The following is an 18,930-nucleotide window of genomic DNA, read 5'->3' as shown; positions in this document are numbered from 1 at the left end:
GAAGTAAAGGAAATTTTTCTTAATAGGGTGCAGGTAGCCAAAAACTCCTTCCTGCTCTTGGCAGGGCATAAGCTTTATTGTTCAAAGCACCGAGATACACTGGGCAGAATAATTTTTTATCATTTTTTATAAATGGACAAGTCCTAAAATGATATTTTAACTTAATATTATTTTTATTTTTTTAATTATTTTATTATTAATAATATAACACAAATTCTAATAAATGTTATTTTATTAATATAATATTATTTGCAGGTAATAATGCTATTAGGATTATAGTTTAAAATGCTAAAAGGGTGCTGACCAAAAGAGCAATATATATATATATATATATATATAATCATATATATATATAAAATGATTTTTATTATTGTTATAATAATAATAATAATTATTATTATTATTAATAATATTGATAATAATATTAATAATAAACAGGATTTATATAGCGCCAACATTACGCAGCTCTGTACATTAAACAGGGGTTGCAAATGACGGACACAGACAGTGACATAGGAGGGGAAGAGGACCCTGCCCCAAAAAGGTGAGGAACAATAGGAGTATCAAAATATTCCATATGTAACAAAATAATAAATACAATACAGAAAAAAATTAACTAAACAAAAATTGCACTAACTAATTAATAAACTTAATTACAATACAAAATGAGTTAAGAAGAAACTTACATAAGTATAATGAACAAAAAAAGCACAATATTAGTAAAAAAAAATGTAAACAAATGCAATAATTGGTTAATAATTAAACAATACAGTGGCAGGAGCTTCACCCTAACAAAAAGCTAAATACAACACCGAGAATAAATAAATAAAATTAAAAAAAAAATAATTAAAATGGTTTATTAAAAATTACAAAAATGGACAAAGAAAGGGAACTTTTTGTACCCGTGGTGCCCTAAGGCGTAGCAGAGATAGAACATGAACTTTGTAATGTGTGGAAAGTGGCACCAACATGGCCTTGCCTTTATCATTTCCCCGGTCTCCTCCCTTCAGCGCGCTCGGTTCCTCTCATTTCCCTTTCTCTCTCATAGATTCAGTCCATGTCCGCACCCTCATTAATCAATGTCAAGTGGCTGAGTGTACAACAAGAGCGGTATTCTTCCTCTGCCCCCTCAACCCTGATATATCCCATTGTTCCAAAAAACTGAATCAGATGGCAAGAAAACAGCCTATACAACACATAAAAGAGATGGGACAAAAATGAAAAGAATCGAGAAGAGAGAGGGGGAAAAAAAAGAGAGAAGAACGAGAGAGAGAGAGAACGAAGAGAAGAGGCATTTTTCCCTTGAAACACTCCAAGAGGACACAATGATAATTTAAATTATTCATACATTTATGAAAACAAGCATTGAAAGTGAACTGTGTGACGGTCTTTGTCCCCTCAACCCTTGTCGCTTGTTCCCCGTTAACCTTTACTGTAAGTTGGGTGAACAAGGCTGACTCCTCACAAAGAGGAGATTTTTAGATTTGCCTGGGAAAATATTTCGGCATCTTCCGATTCTGAAAAATGAAGTGAAGGTATTTTGTGCTGAAGCGGCATACACCGAATCACGAGGAGAACAAACGTTCGGTGTCTGTCCGTCAGAGACCAAACAAATCAGACGACACCACCGTTACTGGCAATCCCCAATGTTATCCTCTTTGGAGCAAACCTTTAAAGCGTGCAACAATTTAATAAATATGGGTGCCGACTGGTCCTTAGATGTGGGGGCTTTGTGTTTTGTTTCCTGTATGTCCTACGGTAACAAATAATGGTACTTTTGGAGGAGCAGTTTTGTTTCTCCGGGATTGGAAGTAGTTAGAGCTACAGACTCTTTCTATCTTCATCTTCTAAAAACAGCTTTTGTGTCAATACTAACATTCCATCCAGAACTGTCCCTAAAAGAAATTCTGTTCCACCACTAGATAGCCCTCCAAATCCTTTGAGTCCCGGCTGTTGTGGCCCCACTGGGACAGCATTATCATGCTAGGTGGGTCCAGAACATGACTACACTGTCCTTAGGTATAAGCCATTTAGCACAGCAGTAAGGACAACCTAACTTAGCCTTTAGTGTGAGGGCCATTTCAATGCACATTTTGCAAATGTGGTCCTTTTTTGTGACCATTAGGGAACCCATCCTGAAAAAATGGCATTCAGCCATCACTGGAGTGCATGTAGAAAGGAGGAAACTGCTGGCAAACTGATAAAAGAAATCCTATCACTTCATTCATTCAGGACAGAGTCCCCTGATATTCCACCCTCCACCTCCCACTCCTCTGTAAGAGCCAGGAGTGAAGAACAGTGTACCTTCCAAGTTGAATGACGATGGTGGAGCTTAGTAGTTGTGTCGGCCAATGAGCTCTTTGGCTCTTTGGACCCCACAACTGTATCTTGGGATTCCATGCTCCCTCACACCCCAAATAACCCTGCCTACCTTTCACGTTGGATAATGTAACAATATTGTAATAATGATGTTGATCTTCCAGGTCGGTTAATAATGGTGGAGCTAACACAGGTTTGATGATGCTCCGGTCAAACAAATGGCATTTTCCATACTCCCTCATATTCCAAATAACCCTGCCTAAGTTCCATGTTGGATAATGTTGGAGCTAACACAGTGTTGGTGATGACTCCATCTCTGTCAGGTGTCAGTACTTCACTGATGTTTATCTTCCAAGTTGGATGATGATGGTGACGCTTACATGGGTTTGATGGTGACGTCATTGCGCTTCGGGCCACAGATTAGCTCTTTGGACCCGACCACTGTGTTTTGGGATTCCATGCTCCCTCAAACCTCAGATAACTGCAAGGTAAGTTCCATGTTGGAGATGATGTTGGAGATCATGCAGTGTTGATGAGGTCAATATACTGACAGTACTTGGTTCTACTGATTGGCCCTTCAGTCCAAGCACTTCACCATTGGGGGTCCCAGGCTTGCTCATACCCCAATTCACCTTGTGTAAGTCCAACCCGATCAGACACAGGCTGAGATTTACTCCTGGCTTCAGTGGAGGAACGGAAGGGCAGGTCGGGGGTGGAATTTCAGGAGATCCTGCCAGCTTTTAGAGTCATCTTGGCCAATATTAATTGGCTTCTCTCAATACTGATTAGCTCCCAGTAACCCTTTCAGAATCAGATGGAAATACATTATAGATCATATTACTATGGCACGAACGAAAAGCATATGGCGGGTGGTGGTGTAAATGTTCCAATTTATTACATTTCCTCAGCAAAGCCCACTAAATGGCATTTCCTCTTCCTTAGGCCAAATCCAAAAAGTCCTCAGCCTTACTCCCTCAGGATACAGCCATTCCAAAACATAGATGTGCGCTATTTGTTCAAGCAACACACAGAATGCGCAGCCGCGGCTGGGTCAGGTGGTTTTAAATCGCCACTATCAGCTCAGCATTATTATCAAAGCAGAACCGTCTGGCTCCCATCTTGATTCATAGCCTTGCAGAGTTCTGATGAATTGGCCCATCGCTTTCACATTACATACTCGGCATATTTTCAATGGGAAACTTCAGAGTTGAAGATACATACATGTGTTTGATGACAGACGGCACGGCGTGTATGGAAAGAGCGTTCCTTTCCATGCTGAAAACAGCCTTACATGTCCTTGGCTGTTAGTGGGATTGACCCAGCCAAAACCTTCCTTTATGAAAACAGAATCTCAAGAAATATTTGAAGATTATACGAGGGAAATATGTCACGAGGGCACTGAGCAAAAACATTACTTTTTAGATCCAGAAAATTGGATTTATAGCAAAAAGTGTTGAGAACACTGAACATTGTACAAATATATGGACATAGTAAAAAAATCTTTGGATAGAGTGAAATTTCTATTCCTACCCAAATTTTTATTTATGATATCCATTTCTATTTTGGATTATTCTGGACCTTCAAAAGGAATTTATAAATATTGATATAATTAAATATTAATATGTTTATATAACTAAATGTTTTTTTTATATTTATTAATAATATTTTTTAATAATATAATATTTTATGTTGTCTAATGAGGACTTTGAACCAGAAGTAAATGTTGATTCACACATTTTCCATTTGACTCCAATGTGAAAAATGTGTACATTTTGGGTAAAAGTTGAGTGAATCTTCAGTGAAAGCACTTGTAAGGAGACCAATCAAGGTTAATTCTCTTCCTCTTGGACCCATTGGGCAGGTGTATCTGCCCCTTGGATTTCATTTCCACCAGTTATGAAGGCTAAGTATCACATGTTCCTTTTACGGGGAGGCCATGCATTGCACCCTTCCGGCCCTTCCCACTAGCCATGGGTCTTCCTGCATTGTGTACAGAAAAACAAGACTCAGTGATGATGCCATTAAGTATGTATTAAAAACAGAATAAAGAAAATCATTAGCATGTTGATGGGTTGGTAAAAGGACCAGGGAGGGCAAATATAAGAAGAACAGAAGTCAGGCTTAATACAGTAATATAAAATAAGTAATAACTCATATCTACAGATATCCAGAGCTTTTCCTCAAGCTCCTGACTTTATAAAGAAGGCATAATAAGATAAGATGTGGTTGCCACACATAAAAAGTGCTACACGTCCTTATAGGAAGTTGAGGTCATTTTGCCGACATGTGGGCGTTGCTAAGGGATTAGGATAATCAGAAATTTACCAGATAAAGATGTTTTCTGCTTCCTTACCAGAGGACTTACATCATTATGATTGACAGGGAAAATGGAATATGCCTTAATGTTTTCTTGGTCTGCAATCCATCATTTCAAGAAGAGATCCTGGTTTTCTCACCCTTAGATTGGACTCCAGTAGGGCACTAGTGACTCCAAAGGAACTAAATACCAACTTGGAAGTTTTTGTGAGGTTCAATATTTTTCAAGTACCATTAAATCTCCATTTCAGTTCTGTTCTCCTCAAGTTTTTTATTCTGACTCCAAGGTACAACAAACCCACAGATGGAATCTCCATTGATTATGTGTTCCTCAAGTTTTCTTTCTCTGATTGCAAGCTACAACATACACACACCCCAAAATAAATCCTAAGGAAGCATTAATAATGCTTTTGGTGGTTCCTCCTTGTTCTTAATATAACTTTGGCTTCATGCTAAACCCATGACTCCCATCACCTTTTCAATGGTTGACCTGCGACAAGTATGCAGATAGAACATTGTGACTACAAATTGTCTGGTCTGAAGGCTTGTTCCAGGTCTGTGATTTAGAAATTATGGAAGGTACGGGTGCCATCAACAGGTAGCCTGAGGAAGGTTACCAATGGCAGCTCAACCATATTCTTGTACACAATGGCAGCTCCACCATATTCTTTTACCCAATGGTAGTTCTACCATATTTCTTTACCCAATTGCAGCTCCACCATATTCATTGACAAAATGGCAGCTCCACCATATTCTTTCACTCAATGACAGCTCAACCATATTCTTTTACCCAATGGCAGCTCCACCATATTCTTTTACCCAATTGCAGCTCAACCATATTCTTTTACCTAGTGTGGCTCCACCATATTTTTTCAGTAGAGTTTTCATTAAAGAATATACTTATTATTATTAGCTTCTCTTAGTGGTTCATGTAGTGGAACCACATTGGGTAACAAAAGATTCGGTAAAGAATCCATTGCTCCCCGCCATTCAATGCATAAGAAGTCATGTGCAAGCTCTTTTGTTCTAAGAAGAAGCTTACATGGGACTGAAGACTGTCTCCCCCCTGCTGATAGAGATGGTGCCTGAGCAGCTAATTTTCAAGTATATAGGAGAATGAAGTTCCATGATCTGCTATATCTGGATCTGACAGTTATTACTCCTGGGGTCGTGAGCATATGCAAGGGGGGGGGGGTGATCTGGCCATTAAAATTTACCTGTTGCTTTGCCATGCAATGACAAGGCGAAGATAACATTCACCTTCCCTGAATAGCATTTATACACAATCTTTCACATTCACCACTATCCACTGCCTGGCTAAAAGCTGAAGAACAAAAACATGGACGTCTTGCTTTATGTTTGCTCTTCCCGTCCATTAATTGATGAATCAAAACTGACTATATAATGACTTTCATACAAAAGCCTTGCTATAGTTTAAATCCTTTATTCATTGAAATCACCACGACATCTCTTTTTAAGAAGTATTGAAGATGCCGGTTTAAAGAAGAAAAAAAAAACAAAAACATTTTTCTCTTCTTCTCCCACCTTTGCCACCACTGTCAGGCTCTGGGAAGGTAGCCAAATGCCAGTGGCACTGAGGACACCAGTGCAATAAATCATTTTTTCGTTTTGCATCTGCCCCCCTTTCCTCCTTCCCTTTGGTTTTTTTTTCTCTCCCCGTCCTATTTGTGACAAAAACCCTATTGTGACCGTCAGATTGAAGAAGCGTCCTTTCTTTCAGAAGGCTGTGTTGAAGCCAAGATGTGGGTTGCAGAAGAAGATGGCTATGACTCTGTAGGGAGCCTAAGGTCCTTCTCTAAGCATTTTTCCCCCCCTCTTCGGCTGGGGTCACCCAGATCCTTTCACGGCAGCTTCATATTCACATAAAGACATCAAGAAAAAGGACAGAAGAAAATCAGTTGAGAGAATTATTTGCTACGGCTGTCAGTTCCTTTCTCCGGGAAGACAAGGAGCCCACAGAAACGTACCATGGCTCATATTGTTACTTCCAGCTTGATACAATTACTGATAAATCCAATTTGGCCGATAACCTTTTCATTGCACGGCAGCATAGAACTCGCAGTAAGAACTCATCTGCATAAGGCAACTTAACCAGTTTTAAATGCCGTAAATCATCGGCCAAGAGCCGAGCCAAGGGCCCTTAATAGTCAGGAGCTTCCTTACAAAGACGGGCAACTGTCTGCTAATGGCTATCACCTACAGTATGGCGGAGGCACGTTCTTTGGATTGTTATTAGCAACTGGTTGGAGTAGCCTAAATGGCCTCTTACAAGCTCGCACAAGCCATTGGTGTAAAAAAAGAAAGAGGCTCAGAGTTTTCCCATTGTACAGGGAAGAAGAGAAGTTAATTGGAAAAGATTTATTATACTCCAGAGGTCTTGAACAACCTTTCTGATTTTGGTTGTATTGCTGATATTTATAAGACAGATACCAGCTGGTTAATGAGTAATGGTGACATGAAGTTTGGTTTGTTACTTATTAATCAAGGTTTTTTTTTAGGAAATTCTATGTACCAGAATGACTTATATTTTTCCTTGTCTTTTTTATCCACTGGATGCCAAATTGTGCCTAAAATTTGTTTAAAAAAAGTTACCGTTTAGCTGAAAGAACATAGGCAAAGGACGCACCCCTAACACGTTCATATTTTGCAGACCATATAAAATGAATTGGTAAACCAACAAGTGTTTTTTATCACAACAATGTTTTCCTTCTGTCCAGAATGGAATAATTTGGAGACTGGATGAATGTTGAGTGCAAAACAACTCTTTTTTTTATAGTTAAATAATACATGTTTTTATAAAGGTATCTGAATCTACCCCCAAGAAGGCACTACTGAGGAGTAAAAGGGGACTTGGACCTATAGAATAGACAGTCTCTCCAAATCAGGGTCAGTTGGAAGGATTGATGAGGGACAGTCTCTTCAATTTAGGGACAGTTTGGAGGCATGAAGAGGGACAGTTCCTGCAAATCTGGAACAACTAGGAGGTATGAAAAAGGAAAGTCACTCCAATTAGGGGCAGTTGGGACTTATAAAGAGAGACAGTTACTTGAAATCAGGAACAGCTGGGAGGTATGAAGTGGGAGAGTTCCTCAAAATCAGGAGCAACTGGGAGGTATGAAAAGGGATATTCCTTTAGATTCCTTTTGGAAGTATGAAAAGGGACAGTCCCCCCAAATCAGGGACAGATGCGAGGTATGAGTAGGGACAGTGCCTCCAAACCAAACAGTTAGGAGGTATAATTGTAGTATTCCATGTCTAAGGGCATTGTAAACAAATAATGACACATACTAGGACTAGGACTCCATACTATAAAACAGCCATCCAGACAACCAATATTGTAGCAAATATTTTTACTCCAATTAACCAAAGAAAAATTTCTAATTTGCCGCAGTTGGACAGACCCGATGTCTCAATCTGCAGAGTGTCAGGTCATTGAATAGAAATGCTTCATACTGTGAGAGGAGAGAGATCAAGAATGAAGCAGGTCAGGGCAGTGGGCCCAGAAAGCAGATTGACTGGCCACACTGCTAAATTACTCTCACAAGATGTACATTGTCCACCCTGCCAGCAGCAACGCCATCACGTTTCTTATTTGTCTCCTTCGTTTTCAAGTGCAACGTGGAGAAGAAAGACTTTCAGCTTGTAAAAGGCGATGACTAAATACAGAGATGAATGAAACACCATATACCGGGGCTAATTACCCTGCCAAAAGATTAGTAGGGGAATTGATGGACTCTTGTGATCCACCCACATCTCCTGGACATAGTATGAGATAACAATACTTTTCATAGGTGCTGTTCTGTAGACTCCCTTACATCATCTCCTTTCTGTTCCTTTTCTTCAATTTCTAAGTTTATTTAGTTTTGAATTAACTTTGTTGGGGCTAGAACCCCTCTTACATTTTAGAATTAGAAGCAAAAGGTCCCTGTGTCCACCAGCATGTCCTATATAATGAATATTGGCCTAGAGCAGTGTTTCCCAACCTTTCTAACATGGGGGAACCCCTTGTAGTAACTTTCAGGGTCTTCATAGAAACCATACTATAATTACTATATCACACACACACAGTACATTGTCTTATTGGCCATTGGGAACAATGCCTCCTACATTGCTGGCCAATGGGAATGCTGCCACCCTTACAGATGTCCAAAAGAATCACTGGACTCAATGGTAATTGACCTGAGAGTCACAAATTCATTGCTCAAGGAACCCCTAGCAACCTCTGGAGGAACACTGGATGAGAGACATTGGCCTAGAGCAGAGGTCAGCAAACTTTTTTGGCCACTAGGCCATTTCAGGGGTAGGCTGGAGCACACTAGGCCTGACTCTCTCTCGAGTCCTGCCCTAATGGCTCTGCCCCCACCAGGAATGCCTCCTAAAGGGAAATCTCTCTCCTCTGCAATGCATACGAAGGAGAGAGCCACAACACGGAGGCTCAAGAGCTGCATGCGGCTCCAGAGCACCAGCGGCATCGGTAGTTTGTTCCGGCTCCTCCACAGGTTGCCGGCCGGGATTAGGCTGGATCGACCAGGGAGCGTTAGGCCAAAACAAACTACTTGCTAGGCCATATCTGGCCTAAAGGCCGGAGTTTCCCAACCTCTGGCCTAGAGTAATCTGTCATGTATAGCCTACTGGAATGGCCCTTCCATCATAGATGAGACCGAAGGGGCACTTTTAACCAGTTCATGCATGTGGCATTTTACTTTGGCGAACTTTCTTTTCTATTTTTCTATAAATACTAATCAGGTTTACCATGTTGGTTTTGTTCACCTACGAAAAAGAGGATCTAAAATCCCTGGGTGGAAAAATCCCATCAGTTTGACATTTCAGTTTTTATTCATTTTGATTCTTTTCCATTTCACCCCTTCAATAGACTACTAAAGCTGTCAATGTATTGCCCAAGTTTGACTTCCCATTCAACCAAATTCTGACATTTGATCAAACTTGTGGGCAGTAGTTTGTTTAGTGACCGGAGATTACTCGAGATCGCATTTGTGATTCCCGGTGGCACAAGTTTGCCTGAAATATTCAGAGTACTGTTGCAAGTAAGGCCAGCCTTTGTCTGCACAAACTGCATGAAAATTACAATAGCATTTACATGACTCATTATTTTATCTCAGTTCTCTGAAAAGACTGAAAGCTCGATATGCCAGGCTGTCACAAGAGGGAGAACTTGTATACAATACACAACAATAAAAATAAAGGACAGCAAGCATGCAAATATGTGAAAGTTATAACTTTAATGATATTTAGGCAAATGTATGCAAATTGTTAAAATCTCATACCCTTTATTAGCAAATATATATTTCACAATCCTCAAAGTGTGTTTTGAATACCTCAACTTATCCAACAGAGAGTAATATTTACTCACCAAATTTCCAATTAATAAATCAAAGCAAAATGCACAATGAACTCATAATGGACTACAAATACAATTTATTTCCTTTTAAGTGTCTCATCTTCGTCATTGTCTCCAAGGTAATCATTACCCTGATTTGTCTATAAGTTTCAGGAGCAGGATGATAAAATGATCTTCCTATGACAATATCCAGTAAATATTCCCCACCGGACAGGGACCTTCTGGTATCTGTCTGTGGTTTGGTGTAATCATTGACATAAAGGAATTCTGACATAAAAGATACAATATTTTAGTGTCTGGCCCTCTATGTTGCGTTGTGGACACTGTGGGTATAAGGATTTCTTCTTCCAAAAGATCAGTGACATTTGAGTGCTTTTTTTTTCTTTAAAGAGAATCTGGATACACTCATGGCATATTACACTATAAAGTGCATTGATAACATACTTGTATATATTAGTACTTATTATCTGGTGATATTGCCTTTGCTGAAATGATCTGACCAGTCTGCTGCAGTCAGAAGGAGACATTTCCTTCATCTTACATCCTTCAGTGATTAAATTGATCATTGTAGCTGGTCAGAAGATTCTGCACCCAGAGCTGAGAAGGGTTTGGATAATTGTGTCATTCCTGAGCCAGCATTTCAGTCTAGAAGGTTTCTGCTCATTTAAAAGAGCACTCAAAACCCATTTTTTCAAACTTGCCTACCCGGCTTCTTCTGTCATTTGAAACCATCACTACTTCCCACACTACATATCTCACATCCTTTGTGTGTGAAATTCCCCCACCTACTAGATTGTAAGCTCTTCGGGGCAGGGTCCTCTCCTCCTGTATCACTGTCTGTATTAGTCTGTCATTTGCAATCCCTATTTATGTACAGCGCTGCGTAATATGTTGGCGCTATATAAATCCTGTTTAATAATAATAATAATAGTGACCCTAGAACATTGTTTCTCAACCAGGGTTGAATGGAATCCTAGGGTTCCTCCAAAAGTTGCAAGTTCCTTGAGCAGTGAACAATTCGTGCCTCTCTGTTCATTTACCACTGACTCCGATGATCTTTTTGGCTATCTGTAAGGATAACATTCTTCCCAATGGCCACCAAGATATTATACTATAAGCTGTGAATATAATAAGTATAGAAAAGGTTTCTTGAGACCTGAAAGTTTTTTCAAGGGTTCCCCCATTTTAAAAAGATCGGAAAAGGCTGCCCTAGATGATACCCAAACAAAGATGTCTCCTCTGGAGAAAACACCAGGTTTTGCCTCAAGAAATGAATACCAAGCATGCACTCAGCATCGAAATCTATATCTGATACAAGTTCCACTTTTACATTGAACCCAGGCAAAGTTGAAATCATCTGATGTTTTACTTCCCATTCCAACAATAATATAATTATTTTATTATTGTGGCAAGCTTGACTGTAGACTATTGGACAAACTATGTACTAAAAATATCATTTGTATCAATAAAAAGCAATAAATCTGCCTGTTAAAAATAGACCTGAACACAAAACACGATCTTTAGACTTTAAATGCCTAAAGAAACTGCTGATTCAATTCAGCCCGGAGTGATGAAAGTTCAGTTTGCAGGACTTTGTCGTTTGTTGGGGTTTGCAGCATTAAACCACATAGATTGCTTTGGTCCTGAGGAAAGCCTTGCTTCAACAAAATGCTCAGTACTGCACTGCACTACCAATGCACTATGGCATAGTGGGAAAGCCATGTATGGTGCATTTTCAAGATTACAGCATGCACCACTTGTACTATATGTTGCCTTGGCCACCCTATTAAAATAAATGGACTCCTTCAAACTTTACATTGAACCTACAACAGGTACAAGATCTACTGGAATTTAAAAATAGAGCTTAAATATTTACTTAAATCTAATTAAATCCTATTGTGGTTTTGAAGCTTCTTAAATGGACTGTCACAGATTTCCATTGAAAGCAACCAAGCAGTCATGTCAAAGCCAAATTTCCCTGTGCTGCCCTATAGTGTTCTAAAATGGAAGCAAAGCTGAAGCACTATATGCCTTCCATATTTCCCATCTAGAAGCTTTCCCAAAGCCAGTGAAGACATAGCCCAAAGCAATAATTTGATCCAGGGAATTATTTTATCTAGGAAAGGAGAAATGTGGAAGAAGGGTTGGTAATGGTAATGAGGGGGAGGTTGGTTTTTCCTTCCTCTGGACCAAAACTGTAGCAGTTGACCTTAATGGACATTTGTCTATTTCTAGTTGCAGTAAAAGTCTAACTACGTTGCATAGTTTAGACTAGAAACATTTAAAATTAGCTTTCAAACTAGAAACTTTCAGGGTAGGAAAAAATCCCAAAAGAATGTGCCATGCATGATAAATACTCATACTCACCTCTTTTGTAGACTGTTACTCCTCTGCAGTGTCCATTGGCCTCACCAGCACTCAACAATTCCATGAGTGTTGGGTGCCTTTGTTCTTTGTCACATGCCATGGTTTTATCCTCTGACCCCTACAGAATATAGCAGTGAGATTGGAGAATGCAACCATTGCTTTCAGTGGAGGACACAAGCATCCAACACTCATGGAAGTGTTGAGGATGGGAAGACCAATGGCCTCAGCAAAACTAGAATGACTGGTAGGCGGAATTCATGGCCCTCTTCTCTTTCATGGCACCTTTTTTTAAGTCTTTTGCTGCCCGGATGGGGTTGCTTCACAAAATAAGGCTATAGCAAAGTAAAATCTGATTGGTTACTGTATTTTCACAAGGTCATTCCTTTGAGGTCAATGAGGTCAGATTAAATGAAAAATCAAAGTTTGCTTGTTTTAGCATAAAGACTTCTGTTATATAAGCTGGTCCATGTGCAATGGAACAGAATTGAGCCAGGTTACATCTGTTAAAAATGTGTGGCTTTCCTCAGAATCGGGAGTGGCCAGTGTAGACATGGTGGGTTACAGGTAAGTCGTGGTTGGGTAAACCTATATAAAGAAGTATGGGTGTGCTGTGACAACAGAGCAGAATTTAAAGTACAACTATAAAACAGTTTTTATTCTCAGTTACCAAGAGAAAGTTCTTCCCGCTGGCTTAAATGTGTCGCTGTAAAAACCGTTATTGCTAAAACAGAGATCAAGTTTTTTTTTCCATCAATTTTAAGGCCAAGAAGGAAAAAAATGAAAACACATTGCATTCGCTTTAAAATCCATTAAATCTTCTAATTTCTTTGGAAGATATATGTTGCTTTATCTTAATGCACCAAAATCTATTGCAACATTCCCGTCGATTCGCAAGTCAGGACAAAAAGAAGAAATAATAATAATTTCTCTGGTTCTTCCCTAACCCCGCTGCATGTTTTTGTCTGCGACATAGATTAGTTTACTTTATGTATTGTGGAACGAAATATAAATCGTATAACATAAACTGAGACAGAGGGGCCCGCTCTCCGGGCCGGCGTCCAAGGCTAGATCACCTCGCAATGTTGTCAAATTTTGGCTTGGGCCTGTAAAGTACCCGTCCATACCACTTTCTCAGAGCTGCTCTGCTCTGGCTCATCTCGATCTTCTGCCAAGCGAGTTCTCTCCTCATTATCAAGTGAGTCTCTGCTTGTTCTGCTGCTGGGAGCCAAGGGCTCATGGCCCGGTGCCATTTTTATGAAGCCTCATGGATTACCAGAGACTAAAATGTGAGAGCCTGACAGTCCAGATCATCTTATGTCTCTGAGTAAATAATCCTATGTTTACAGGAGATGGTACTTCAGGAAGAAGCTTGGTGAGTGAAAGTTATATAAAGAATGTACATTTAATTCCTGTCTCCGGGTGAAAATTAAACCACTTTCCATCATTCCTATAAATCATACATAAAGTAGAATACACTCATTTCAAGCCCCTATTGAAGTCCATTAACATTCTAATTTCCAGGGTGGGGGCTGATTATCTACAGCTGCAAATGTGCTAATGTGGGCCAGTTCCCCTCTGCTAGGGTTACTCCTGCAGTCTCCTCTTGTGTATCATAAAAGGACTCCCGCTGTTGGATGGCCAATTGGAAGCATGCTTGCTATGTAGGCAATCCCAAAAAAGAACCCCTCCATGAAGGAAGAGAGAAGAGATGAGATTGGAGGGGGGGTCACATGAACTTGACTATAGGTGAGTAAAAAGGGCAGTTAGATTGGAGTGGAGCTAAACCCAGTAGATACCCACCTGTCCTCATTCCGTAAAGAAAATCCTTTTCTTTCTTCTCTTCCTCTGATCTTTGGCCATCTTGATTGGTCAGCCTGAAATGATGTAACTCCCGTTCAGGTGCACGGGAGTATATTAAGTCCCGGCAGCCACAGGGAAAGCCAAAATGTGTCCAATATCCCATTAACCATCGCTGAACTGCTTTTGACATTTGGTGGGGGAAATCAGACAAGTATGATTGCAGATGGGACATTGTCTGTCCTTTTCTGTAATAAAGCCCAACTTGATTACACATTGTAAACTAGAACTTTAGTTAGTTCCAAATACTAAACCTGGAGAGCTACAATACTCCTAGATTTTAATTCTCTTTATGTATGGTGTATTGTCTTTCTGTCTTTTTAATCAAGGTACACTTCACTGCACTCTTTCAGCTGTCATGTTTGTATTTTACAATAAATTGGTCACCAATTCCTGTTTTCCTGCTCAGGAGATATTAATATTGATGTGATTTAATTAGATTATTGGACAGGATAATTTTTACAGTCATAGGGCTAATAAAATTGCCATCTTTAAAGGGAAGATAGGTGAGAACAGTGCTGACATGGTAATTCGCCTTATCTTGAGCTAACAAAGCGCCAGGGATGAGACGAAGTTCATCCCTCGTGCTGATGCCACACATGTTATTCAAGATTCATGTCCTGAATTTAAAGTTCATTCACTTGCAAGAAAACAGAAAGAGCAATAGGCTGTGACCAAGAGTAGACAGTGGGATATTTCTTAGACTGGTGTCTAAGTCACCTGTAGGAACTAGACCACCGACTTGGAAGCCACCTGAGGCTTTACGTCACTTATTTATACATTGGACAATTTATTAAAGCTCTCCAAGGCTAAAGAAGATACACTTTGATCTGTGAAACTGGGTGATCCAGCAAACCTGGAATGGATCTGGTCCAGCATTCAAAACATTCCAGAAAATCCAAAATCCATTCCAGGTGTGTGAGATCACCCAGCTTCATTGATGAAAGTGTATCCTCTCCAGCCTTGGATAACTTTAATAATCAGACCCATTATATGGGTAAGAGAATAAGGTCAAGCCTTCATTTAATTATGTTCCAGTGAAGGGTACCATTAGGGCTGCAACAAACAAAATATTCTAGATTCTTGTGAACATCCAACCCTGTAGTAAGGTGGACTCTACCCTGTTCCAATATGATTGTGCACAAAGTCAACTACATAGTTCGAGAAAGACTCTAACCTGTTCCAGCATGACCAAGCCAGCTTCATGGTTTTACAAAGCCTTTCTCAACTTTTTACCCTAGAGGAACCCCTAAAGGTCTTAGAGAACCCCTGCTAAAGTACACCTTGGATAAGTACCCCTTACATGACCAATGTAAAGAATGGCCCACCCACCATGGTTGTTGAAATTCCATCATTATAGACAAGTAAAACGATCTTTGTTTTTTTGACTATGGCCCTGCCAAGTTTTCTTGGATCCAATACTATGCAAACACCATCAGATGGTAGAGCAGAAACAGCTTCAAGAAACCCTTGCAAACCTCTAGAGTTTAGAACTGGACAAGTTGGAAATTTAAGAATGCTGCTTTATTGTAATTTTTTTGGGGTCCATTTTGACCTTAACCCTATTGTGCACCTTTGGGAAGATTGAAAGAATTGTAACTTTTAATGGCGTGTCTGGAAAATTGTGATATTATCATTGTATTTAGAAAGTGGTGGTGTTGTATCTGTATGTACAGTATTGTACATGGTGATGTCATATCTTAGGTGCACCAATTCCATATTGTATTAGAAGAAGGAAATATAATAAAGGTTAAGAATATTGCATTGGAAAGATAAAATGTCACCTCTTCATACATAGGTGACAGGTGTCCATTATCTACTGGGTAATCATCCAACATGATAAATTTCCAGTACGCCAACGTTGAATAGCAATCCTCCCGTGCCTTCATTCCTTCCAGTGCCCAAAATCCATCACCTACCCTTTCCCTCTCACTTTTCTTATAACTGCATCATCCTTTTTCCAAGACGTCAAAGAAATTAACTTAAAAGGACATTGAACAGAAATATTTTAGATTTCATTTAATTTTCTTCCCATTTCTGATCATCGTAAATTACCACTTATAAAAAATCCCCACTTCCCACTTTATCATGGAGTTCATCCCTTGCCGCGTTGCGTTGTTTAAAACATAAACGCCCTTCCATCAGTCACTCGGCTGCCCCTCAAATAGATAATCAATTTCCCCATGAAAGCATCAATAGCTTTAGTGAGACATTTATTGCAATACGGATGGTTTATCTTGCAGTCTCCGGGACAGCGAGGGGGCATCGATGAATATAGAATGTGCTGGGGAACACAATTAAAAGCTGAAAGGATGGAGCCTTTTGGATTGTGCAGTGATGGGAGGGAGGGGGGTGCAGCAATCAAAATCATAATAGGAGCGTATTGTATGAAGTCGGCAGGAAGTAAATAGCTCCATATTAAAGTGAGTGCATCTCATTTTACTTTTAATGTCATATCACAGCAGACAATGATCCAGCGACAAATTTGTTTATGGCTTCCTGGCACTAGATACGAAGCAAGGGGGACAATGTCAATTCGCACCAAGCTTAATTTTCCTTGTCACCGTTAATTGGCTGTGTTTTCTTTTATGCTCAGAATAGAATGTTGATGAGATATCTGGTGTGGTTTCTGGGACTCCAGACTGGCTGAAAATGCTCAGGGCTCTACAGTCTTGACCCCACATAAGTATCGGTAATGCTACGTTGCCCCGGGTCTCGGCCTTATTGAATATGCACCTGTGGAGGCTAAACATCACATGTCAGAATGCGCCAGTCGAAAGACTGAAGGAATAATAAAGGAACACGGTGGAAAAAAGGGCACATTATACCCAATTGCGGAAGGAAAAAACATGAGAGGTTGGCAGGATAAAACTCGGGAAGACTTTTTGCTCTTTTATCTTCCTGTCAAGCCTATTCACTTCAAAATATGCTGTGCCAGCACGTGACCTCAGATTTTATTTTGCATGAAGCCAATGGAATAGATGAGATCTGACTATTGCATGCATACTGTAATTTTCTATGCAAAGAAAGAAAGGCTTTTTTTTGCAGGGTGACTTTAAAATGACTGAATTTTGTATAAAGTACGACTGAAATGGAATAACAAAGTCCAAGGAAAATAAGAGTGCCAGGCCAAAAGTACCGGGGTCCAGACATTTTTGTTTTATAATATAACTCCAAAGATAAAGATGATCACCCAACACGTTTTGATGTCTATAGGATCCCCCTTCATCAGGGCTAAAGAGAAACAATTAACGGGGCTGCCTTTGATATTAGCAAGATTTTAATTCTTATTGTTGCTTTGCTGCTTAGTGGATCACGGATCTAGGACAAACGCGGCAAGTGAAGCATCAAAACCCAACACATGGCTATCCTAAATCTGTGGCTCATCAAGCAAGGGTAACCGTCATTATAGGTTATAAATATTGGTTTACATAGCCTTACCCAAAAGATCTTAGGATAATTAATGGATTTTCCTTTGAACTACTTCTATATCATTGTGGTGGGAGAGAATTACTGGTATGATAGAGACTTAAAGGGACCTTGTCAGTGTGGGGTCACCTGTAGCCAAAACCTTTCCTGCTAAAATAAGTGAAAGAATATACATATTTACTTTTTCAATTACCTTTGTCTTGAAACGCCACTGCCTTATGGGTCCCTAGCTGCTGAAAGTGTTCCACACTCCTGGTTGTGGGGAATACCTGCTCCCCTGCTACACATAGTGGTTCCTTCCATTGGTTGGGATGAGCTGTAGCAGCATCTGAGCTGATGGAAAAAACCACAGGGAGGATAGAGGGGTGGCAAAATGATGGCTTTCAAAGACGTTGGCTCTTTAGAAACAGAGAAAGTACATAGAATAAGCAGCCATAGATCCATGGAACTCCAGGACTGCAGCCATCATTCCAAGACTTCTAGCTCCTCAGGGGAAGTAGTCAAGTGTTTTTTGAAAATGTGAAAGTGTTCCAATGCCCAAGACTAAATAAAATAACAATTACAATTGCATTACAGTGGCTTGAGCTCAAAACAAAATATTTGGCTGTAAAAAAATAAACAGGCGGATTAAGTAGAACATGCATACAGCAAAAAGAAAGAAAAGCCAGACTGGTAAGTCTTTAGATAATACAAAAATAACGAGACAACCGCAAAAAGCAAAACAGATTAAGGTGAGAGGTGGGACCCAATTTTACAGAAAAATCATGTTATTGAATTTGTCTGCTGAAAAACACATTTCTTTTTTGAGTTGGAAAAATATGTTAATTGCAAAGGTACATTGATAGGAATGTCCAATTTTTCTAGCGTGTCCAGGATGTCTTTGATTTTATATAATAAATCTATTTATTCCCTCTGTGCTCCTATCGATGGAATTTTGGCTGCACCCAAATCGGCTTTTTATGTAATTGGCTTGCAGAGCAAGCCTTTTATTCACTTCGTGTCTTTATTTGTTTTTTCTCCAAGCTGTTTGCTGCGGAAGAAAAATAACATTTTAGCTGAAAAGTTTCGGAGGCTGGCAGGGTAAATTGAATGTGATGCAGAGTGGCACTGGCAGCGGGTGGATAGCCCGGGTACACTAATGTTACGGAATGCTCCTCAGCCAACGAGAGACTCCAAGCTCTGTATTCCGTCTTGGCATTGGATGAAAAGACCTGCCATCGAATATTCTAGCAAGGTTCTTCTAGGGTTCTAACATAATTACA

The 18,930-nt window shown here is 39.8% G+C and overlaps 1 protein-coding gene across 1 annotated transcript in view; it reads left to right on the top strand.

Annotated features, from left to right (window-relative positions):
* Positions 1–18,930, top strand: part of LOC140340261 (histone-lysine N-methyltransferase PRDM16-like) — a 206,992-nt gene that overhangs the window by 119,519 nt on the left and 68,543 nt on the right. The window lies entirely within an intron of this gene.

The sequence above is a fragment of the Pyxicephalus adspersus genome, chromosome 11 (genome assembly GCF_032062135.1).
Source record: "Pyxicephalus adspersus chromosome 11, UCB_Pads_2.0, whole genome shotgun sequence".
Taxonomy (NCBI): Eukaryota; Metazoa; Chordata; class Amphibia; order Anura; family Pyxicephalidae; genus Pyxicephalus; species Pyxicephalus adspersus.
Note: the sequence above shows the minus strand (reverse complement) of the source record. Positions and strands in the feature narration are given on the sequence as shown.